The 9,614-nt window shown below is 42.6% G+C and overlaps 2 pseudogenes; both read left to right on the top strand.

The window, feature by feature from the left end:
• The first annotated feature begins 1,419 nt into the window (after positions 1-1,419).
• On the top strand, positions 1,420-1,537 carry LOC134898393 (5S ribosomal RNA; annotated as a pseudogene).
• Positions 1,538-1,692: 155 nt separating this feature from the next.
• LOC134895769 (5S ribosomal RNA) lies at positions 1,693-1,810 on the top strand (annotated as a pseudogene).
• The last annotated feature ends 7,804 nt before the right edge of the window (positions 1,811-9,614 follow it).

Genomic DNA, 9,614 nt, shown 5'->3' on the forward strand with positions numbered 1-9,614 from the left:
TCCCTTTTCCAATATGGATTCCACTGGTCATCGCATCTGAGATCTGATAGGTTCAACCATCAATCAGTCAAATCAATTTGACAATTTCATTGGTCATCTCAGCATTTAAGTACTGGCCACAAGAGAGCAGCAGACAGAGGCTCTCGTGACCAAGCCCAATCAGGTGAAACGTACGTCGAGAGTACGTCAGTGACGTCATCGCGGCCACGCCCATTCCGGAAGCGGGCGGCCGCGTTCGCCACTTAGCGGGACTGTGAACAGAGGAGACCTGGACAAACGTTCGCCGCATACCTTGCGGCCGTGGTAACTGACACTAGACCACCAGGGCTTTAAGTGTGCTGCGGGAACTAATCGAGCACAATGACATTTAATCCGGTGCCTAACACTGACTGTATACTTGAGTATATAACCATTTATTATTATATTTGATTTCAGTGCTGGGGTCATCTCTATCAGATCACCAGGATTTAAATCTGTGCTTACACATATTACCAATTGTATAAAAAAGGTTTCTCCGCATACACAGTGGTAGTGGCATCAGATACTAGATCTCAGTATACCACTACACTCCCCTCTGTGTTGTACTGCAGTAATTATACCTTACTTGCAGACACAAATCTGCACAATTTTGTCTCTAATACCCGCCTATGCCTTTAAGGTTTTTTGATTCAGGTATTTAACCGCGATCTCAACACACAAGTGTATGTATGGTAGCATTTTCTATTTTGATTTCAACACACAAGTGTATTTATGGTAGCATTCTCTATTTGCTGGCATTTATCATTGTTTATTTGAGATTTGATATTAATCTTTCCCACTCTGAAAGGTTGATAGTACCATTTATGAGCCAGCCGTGAGCTCTTACAAACATATGATCCCTCACCTGCTTTTTCTTTATTATTATTGTGCTAATTGTCAATTAACTACTTTTTTAGCTATTTCTTAGCTTGGTTCTATAAAGAGTTGATATAGATCAATCGCATTCCAACTATAGGATTATATATACTGTCCATGAGCCAGCCTTGAGCTCCTTTTGTCAGCACATGATTACTTATTTGATTTTCTTCTCAGGGGGCCAGCAAGTGTTGTGCTGATTATCATTATATCATTTATATGCCTTTTCCTGAGCTCAGATTGTAATTAATCAATCTCTTCATTCATCAATTATAATTCTTTCTCTAATCCAAGAAACGAGATACTCACACACACCTCACATTATCTTCTTAGCATCTTTATGAAAGTCCACTATCTGCCATACTTCACCTACCACATCACATCTATACCAAACACAGACACTCAAAATCATCCTGACACACCTCTGTCTGGAAATACCAATTTGAGACCATCTGTGGCCTTGGTTGAGTGTGAAGTACAACAAGCAGTGCACCCTCCCTCAGCACTTATATCTTCCCTATATCGGCCCACGGCCATACTACCCTGAATACGCCCGATCTTGTCCAATCTCGGAAGCTAAGCAGGCATGGCCTGGTCAGTATCAGGAAGGAGAACCTCCTGAGAATACCAGGTGCAGTGGGCCCATTTTAAAGGACAAATCTCATCCCACGTTCTCTGCTACTGTGTCTGAAAAACACTCCCAGACCATCTATGGTTTTGATTTAAGTACAGTACAGACAATAGGAGTGGATTCTCAGATTCTCTCTCTCATCTTTTTTCTCACATTTCCAACGATAGGCCCACGGCCATACTACCCTGAATGCGCCCGATCTTGTCCGATCTCGGAAGCTAAGCAGGTATGGCCTGGTTAGTATCAGGAAGGGAAACCCCCTGAGAATACCAGGTGCAGTGGGCCCCCCCCCTTTTTTTCGCTCTCAAGAGAACCTGCTTACCAACTCAATCTCGCCACCACATTACACTTTCATTGATAACCTTCATTCCAAGGCATGTACAGTGACTCTTTTGGATACACTTTATTTCATCAGAACATCATGGTATCCATTAAACATAACTCTTTTTGATATTTTCACCTTCTTTTAGTAACTTGTACCTCATTTGCTAAAAAGGTTAAACAAGTTCCTTCTTTAAATATTAGACACGAGTCTTAAAATCCCTTCACATTTACTTCTTTTTACTCAAGAAACAATTAAAGGTTAAGTTTTATTCTATTTCTTTTCTTATTCCTCTCACATCATACTAATCATTACAAACGAGTGCTCCCAAACAAGGGTTTTTTGTCTTTTCTCTCCTTTTTCATATGATTGTCAAATCTGGCTGGTTGAATGAAAATCTGGTAATGTATGGGGCAAATGATAATTGACCATTTGCTCCGAAATGCTGGAAAACTGACAAAACCGGTCATTCAGAAAAATTGGTTAAATCAAATGGGTTTAACCAATTTGATTGACTCTTTTTTTCCAGTGTTTGGGAGCCAATGGTCATTTGTCATTTACCCCATACATTACCAGATTTTCATTCCAACCAGCCAGATTTGTCTTTAGGTGTATGACCACCTTTACAGCAGTGGTGTCACTGTCAGGTAGCTTACCTATCCACAGCTGGATAAAATGAAACAAATCCGTTATTTCTTTGCTGTATAACATACCTCCCAACATGACCCTTTTCATGCTCTGTTCCTAGACTTCCCTCTTTGTGATTACCATGTTGAACTACTGTAGTTTATGGATAAGAAAGGTGTTTCACTATAGGTGATGGCAATCACAGATTTAAAGGGAAGTCCAGAAACAGAGCATTTTGTCCTTCCTGGAAAGGGTCATGTTAGGAGGTGTGGTTTACCTCTTGATAAATAGGAGGAATCAGTTGTAAAAAAAAATTTCTCCAGCAAAAACAACCGATATAGGGGAACATTTACTAAGCAGTGATAAGAGAGGAGAAGTGAGCCAGTGGAGAAATGTCCCCATCAACCAATCAGCAGCTCTGTAACATTTTATAGTATGCAAATTATAGATGTTACTTCAGTGCTGATTGGTTGCCATCGGCAACATCTCCACTGGCTCACTTCTCCGCTCTTATCACTGCTTAGTAAATGTACCCCTTAGTTTGTAATATTGCACAGTGTGTCTGAACTATATCGGCCACCCGGGAGAATAGAGCGTTTAGCCTAGTGCATGCCTGGGTTTAAACTCTCTGCCCATGTATATGTTCTTTCTGTATAAGGTAGTATGGTGCGAACAGACAACGTGAGGCTTTCCGTTGTGTATGGAATCCCGACAGTCCAGATGCCGATGGTCAGAATACCAACAGTGGCATCCCGATGGTTAGAATCCCAACATTTTTTGAAAGGTAAGCTAAACCTACCCCTAACCCTCCCCTCCCGCAGCCTACCCCTAATCCTCCTCGTCATACTTACTGTACGTTTCTAACGTTTACTGTACGTTTCTAATTCCAGCATCGTGATTCGGGTGTCGGGACTCTGGGGCCAGTCTTCATTTTCAAGATACATAGAATATTATTACATACAGTTGATTTTTATCTCCACCAATTACATTTATTACAATGTACCAGGCTTGTTGGGCTACATGACCAGATCATCAAAATTTATGTATACAGTGCCTTGCTAAAGTATTCACCCCCTTGGCATTTTACCTATTTTGTTACATTACAACCTGTAATTTATTTATTTTTTTATCTGAATTATTTGTGATGGAGCTGCACAAAATAGTAAATAAATGTATATAAAAAATTGCTATGAAGCCCCTCAAAAGTTCTGGTGCAACCAATTACCTTCAGAAGTCACATAATTAGTGAAATTAAGTCCACCTGTGTGCAATCTAAGTGTCACATGATCTGTCAGTCTAAACACACCTTTTCTGAAAGGCCCCAGAGGATGCAACACCACTAAGCAAGAGGCATCACACCATGAAGACCAAGGAGCTCTCCAAACAAGTCAGGGACAAAGTTGTTGAGAAGTACAAGTCAAGGTTGGGTTATAAAAAATATCCATATCTTTGATGATCCCCCGGAGCACCATCAAATCCATCATCTTCAAATGGAAAGAACATGGTACCACAACAAACCTGCCAAGAGAGGGCCGGCCACCAAAACTCACATACCGGGCAAGGAGGGCATTAATCAGAGAGGCAGCACAGAGACCAAAGGAACCCTGGAGGAGCTGCAGAGTTCCACAGCAGAGACTGGTGTATCTGTGCATGTGACTACAATAAGCCGTACACTCCATAGAGCTGGGCTTTATGGTAGAGTGGCCAGAAAAAAGCCATTACTTAGTGTTAAAAATAAGAAGGCACGTTTTGAGTTTGCCAAAAGGCATGTGGACGACTCCCCAAATGTATGGAGGAAGGTGCTCTTGTCAGATGAGACTAAACTTTTTCGGCCACCAATGAAAACGCTATATCTGGCACAAACCCAACACATCCCATCACCCCAAGAACACCATCCCCACAGTGAAACATGGTGGCGGCAGCATCATGCTGTGGGAAAGTTTTTCAGCAGCAGGGACTAGGAAACTGTTTTGAGTTGAGGGAAAGATGGATGGTGCTAAATATTCTTGAGCAAAACCTGTTTCAGTCTGCCTGTGATTTGAGACTGGGATGGAGGTTCACCTGAGATGGAGGTTCACCTTCCAGCAGGACAATGACCCGAAGCATACTGCTAAAGCAACACTCAAGTGGTTTAAGGGGAAACATTTAAATGTGTTGGAATGGCCTAGTCAAAGCCCAGATCTCAATCCAATTGAGAATCTGCGGTCAGACTTGAGGATTGCTGTTCACAATCAGAAACCATCCAATATAAAGAAGCTGGAGCAGTTTTGAATGCTGAAGTTTTCTGTTATTTTGTCCTATTTGTTGTTTGCTTCACAATAAAAAAAAAAATCATCTTCAAAGTTGCAGGCATGTTCTGTGAATGAAATGATGCAAACCTTCAAACAATCCATTTTAATTCCAGATTGTGAGGCAACAAAACATGAAAAATGCAAAGGAGGGTGAATACTTTAGCAAGGCACTGTAGGTACAGTACATATGGACTTATTCAGGTTTCTTAGCAAACCTGCAGAGCGCAGGTGGGGCAAATGTAACATGTGCAGAGAGATTTATCTAAATCTCTCCGTATGTTACATCTGCTCCACCTGCAACACAACATGGTTTTGCCCATTAGTGTGCTTTTTTGGTTTGCTAACAACTCTGAATAACCCCCGATTCACAGTTGCGCGGTAATTCATGTGCGGTGGTGGTGTGCAAATGCTAGTTTTATTAGCCTTCCCCTTGTGTACAGGTGTGTGCCAGAGCGTGCAAGCCCTGAGAAACCCATTGTCAATTCCCTTGGATAGTTCAATTTCACTGGCGGTCCTGAAACCTCCACCATCAGTGCACCTGCCTATTGCACAGTGTCTCCCTTCTGACATTCCTCTAAACATGGCCTCTGTGACTGTCGATCTCACCAGAGACTGCAACCACTTTCACTGACAACCCGTGGCACTCCTATAACATGCTCCTTTTTTGTCACTCACTTCAGACCAGCTCCCAGTCACCACACAACTTTTTTTTTTCTTTTTAGGAGTATATATATATTTATTTGTACTTGGAATTTTAATTGCACTAATTGTATTTCATGAAGTAGATACTCTCCATTTTTCATGCCACAATTTAACCTTCTGATGATCACATCTGCACGATACGGAACTGGAGGAGAGTTGATAGTCACTGCTTTTGCAGTTACAGATGGAAAAAGAAGAGAGATATCTACAGGCTGATTACTCACCATCATCTCATTTAAAGATTTCAAACAACAGTAAAGGAAATTTGGACTAAACTCTAAATGACATTATACAACTTATAATTTTAACCCTTTGTATGGACTAGATATATATATTTTTATCCTGTGGCACCCATATGCAAAAATTAGATTGAGGGATGAAATGTGTAAATTAGATAACGGGGTGGAGAAGGCGGATTTAGGGGGTGTTCCAAAATCCTTTTCATTCATGAAATGGTTTTCTTTGCCCATCCTCGTGGATTACCTGTCATTCTGTTGCAGTGCGGCATTCAGGCAGTAAATGAACATTAATTGGACACAACCAGGCTATTGTAATTTCATTTATCAGAACACTAGTTTCCACTCTTCATTTGATCTGTATAATCATTGGTTTATTAATATTTAATACATTTAATAACAGTCTATAAAACATTTAGGATACTCATTTAGATTCAATTAGTGAGAGCAGCAGCTAATAAATTTGTTCTGATCCTTCTGAAATAATTTTTCTTCCTTTATAATCTGGTGTTACAGGAAAAAGGAAAAAAAATCTGAAAAACAATTGATGGCTGTAACCACTTCATAGATTAATCACACCTTAGTGCAGAGGTTCCCAAACGCGGCCCTCAAGGCACCCCAACAGTCCAGGTTTTAGGTATATCCATGGCTCAGCACAAATAGTTAAATCAAATTGACTTAGGTGATAATTAAGGCACCTGTGGCCAAGCATGGATACATTTAAAACCTGGACCGTTGGGGTGCCTTGAGGACCGCGTTTGGGAACCTCTGCCTTAGTGTCTTAAGCTTGCATTCAATTACCTAATTTAACACCAACACAGATTAGAAGCAGCTATTTTGTACCAGGATGCTGTTAAATTGTACCCAAGTATCCACATCAACCTATGGACGAGAGCGTTCAGTGCTGGGGACGGGAGTAGGGGGTTGTTTGCAATGCCCCCCATGTGGTTACCTCAGCACCATCTTTCCAGCTGTAGATTCAAATGATGGATATATACAGCAGTGAGCAAAGACTCAATATATCAAGGTAAAGAAGCTTCAGATGTGTATGAGCGGAGGTGCTATACAGGCAGCCACAGTGGCTAATCACGTGGGTCAGGGTGTGCGGTTTGAGGCCCCCCTGCAACACACCGTCCACCCATAATAGATACACCTATGAGTTTTGATACGTTCCCTGCAATGAATTGTAACAGGCAGTTATTGAATGACTTTACATAGATTGAACACTGTGCACTCACACTTTATTATCACAATCGACTAAATACAAGACGGGTTTTATGTGGTTAGCATGTGAGACACCTGTAAACTCTATAAATTGGTATGGAATCTAAGTCATGTGAGTAGTTCCTACATCCCAGTAATGCTTCAACATGCTGAGATCGCTGGCAATGTTGGTAAATTAGGCTAAATTCACTGTGTGTGTCTACTGCCTAGTAATTAGTCAAAGGATGACCACAGATGGCCCCTGTACAACATCTGCCCATGTGTGACCTGGCCGTATACACGGTGAGATTTCTCCTTTCGATTTTGACTATATAGTCAAAATCGCAAGGAAAGTTAATGGAAATCGCAAGGTGTTAGGCAGCTTGCGATACCGATTCGATCTGATGTGCGGTCGGTATCGCAAGGCTAGATAGACTGTGCAGGCAAGTCAATCTTGACTATATAGTGTTCTATCTAGTACAAAGTATAGTCAAAATTGGCACTTAGTCAAAATCGTACATAGACAAAATCGAAAGTACATATAGCACAGATTTTGACTATCTGTGTTATCTGGGCTCTGGGGAATTCAAGGGAAATTGCATAGTCAAAATCGGGCATAGCAAGGATATCACCATGTGTATACACCTTAAGCAACTAACAGACTTCCAGTTTTACCACACAAATCTGCCAAACTGAATTATTCCACTGGATGATTGGGCTAAACTGCAGGTCTGGCTTGTGTACAACCAGCTATTGTTAGGTAACGTCACAAAATGCTCAGCCTCCCCAGGTGCATAGTAACTGAATAAATTGTAACCCCAGCTGGCCTATGTAGGAGGAAGGCCGACCTTACATACAGTATATAGCACACATGCCTTTGGTCTTTCATTCTAATAAATATATATATATATATATATATATATATACACATACACACACTGCTCAAAAAAATAAAGGGAACACTAAAACATCCTAGATCTGAATGAATGAAATATTCTTATTAAATACTTTGTTCTTTACATAGTTGAATGTGCTGACAACAAAATCACACAAAAATTATCAATAGAAATCAAATTTATTAACCCATGGAAGTCTGGATTTGGGGTCACACTCAAAATTAAAGTGGAAAAACACACTACAGGCTGATCCAACTTTGATGTAATGTTCTTAAAAAAAGTCAAAATGAGGCTCAGTAGTGTGTGTGGCCTCCACATGCCTGTGTGGCCTCCCTACAACGCCTGGGCATGCTCCTGATGAGGTGGCGGATGGTCTCCTGAGGGATCTCCTCCCAGACCTGGACTAAAGCATCCGCCAACTCCTGGACAGTCTGTGGTGCAACGTGGCATTGGTGGATGGAGCGAGACATGATGTCCTAGCTGTGCTCAATTGGATTCAGGTCTGGGGAACGGGCGGGCCAGTCCATAGCATCAATGCCTTCGTCTTGCAGGAACTGCTGACACACTCCAGCCACATGAGGTCTAGCATTGTCTTGCATTAGGAGGAACCCAGGGCCAACCGCACCAGCATATGGTCTCACAAGGGGTCTGAGGATCTCATCTCGGTACCTAATGGCAGTCAGGCTACCTCTGGCAAGCACATGGAGGGCTGTGCGGCCCCCCAAAGAAATGCCACCCCACACCATTACTGACCCACTGCCAAACCGGTCATGCTGGAGGATGTTGCAGGCAGCAGAACGTTCTTCTTGGCGTCTCCAGACTCTGTCACATGTGCTCAGTGAGAACCTGCTTTCATCTGTGAAGAACACAGGGCGCCAGTGGCAGATTTACCAATCTTGGTGTTCTCTGGCAAATGCCAAATGTCCTGCACGGTGTTGGACTGTAAGCACAACCCCCACCTGTGGACGTTGGGCCCTCATACCACCCTCATGGAGTCTGTTTCTGATCGTTTGAGTAGACACATGCACATTTGTGGCTTGCAGGAGGTCATTTTGCAGGGCTCTGGCAGTGCTCCTCCTGTTCCTCCTTGCACAAAGGCGGAGGTAGCGGTCCTGCTGCTGGGTTGTTGCCCTCCTACGGCCTCCTCCACGTCTCCTGATGTACTGGTCTGTCTCCTGGTAGCGCCTCCATGCTCTGGACACTACGCTGACAGACACAGCAAACCTTCATGCCACAGCTCGCATTGATGTGCCATCCTGGATGAGCTACACTACCTGATCCACTTGTGTGGGTTGTAGACTCCGTCTCATGCTACCACTAGAGTGAATAGAGTGAAAGCACCGCCAGCTTTCAAAAGTGACCAAAACATCAGCCAGAAAGCATAGGAGTGGTCTGTGGTCACCACCTGCAGAACAACTCCTTTATTGGGGGTGTCTTGCTAATTGCCTATAATTCCCACCTGTTGTCTATTCCATTTGCACAACAGCATGTGAAATTGATTGTCAATCAGTGTTGCTTCCTAAGTGGTGTCAAAGTCAGAAAAATATCATGCTACACGTTGCCATATATTCACCTCATGCGCGTGCCTGCTGCACGTGCACATTCTCTCCCGTGCGTGCGGATATACGCAGCCGCGTGATGGCGCCTCGGCCATGCGCTCGAGCGCGTGGTATGTGCATTTACGGTAGAGTTTGTGTGCGTCTAGCGGGCGACTCAATCGTTTAATAATAGAACCAAATAGCATGTTTTATAGATAATGTTCCCCTTAATAATGACTGTAAGTTTGTTTAATGTAAATGGTCGCTGGACAGA

Source organism: Pseudophryne corroboree, chromosome 3, assembly GCF_028390025.1.
Source record: "Pseudophryne corroboree isolate aPseCor3 chromosome 3, aPseCor3.hap2, whole genome shotgun sequence".
NCBI lineage: Eukaryota > Metazoa > Chordata > Amphibia > Anura > Myobatrachidae > Pseudophryne > Pseudophryne corroboree.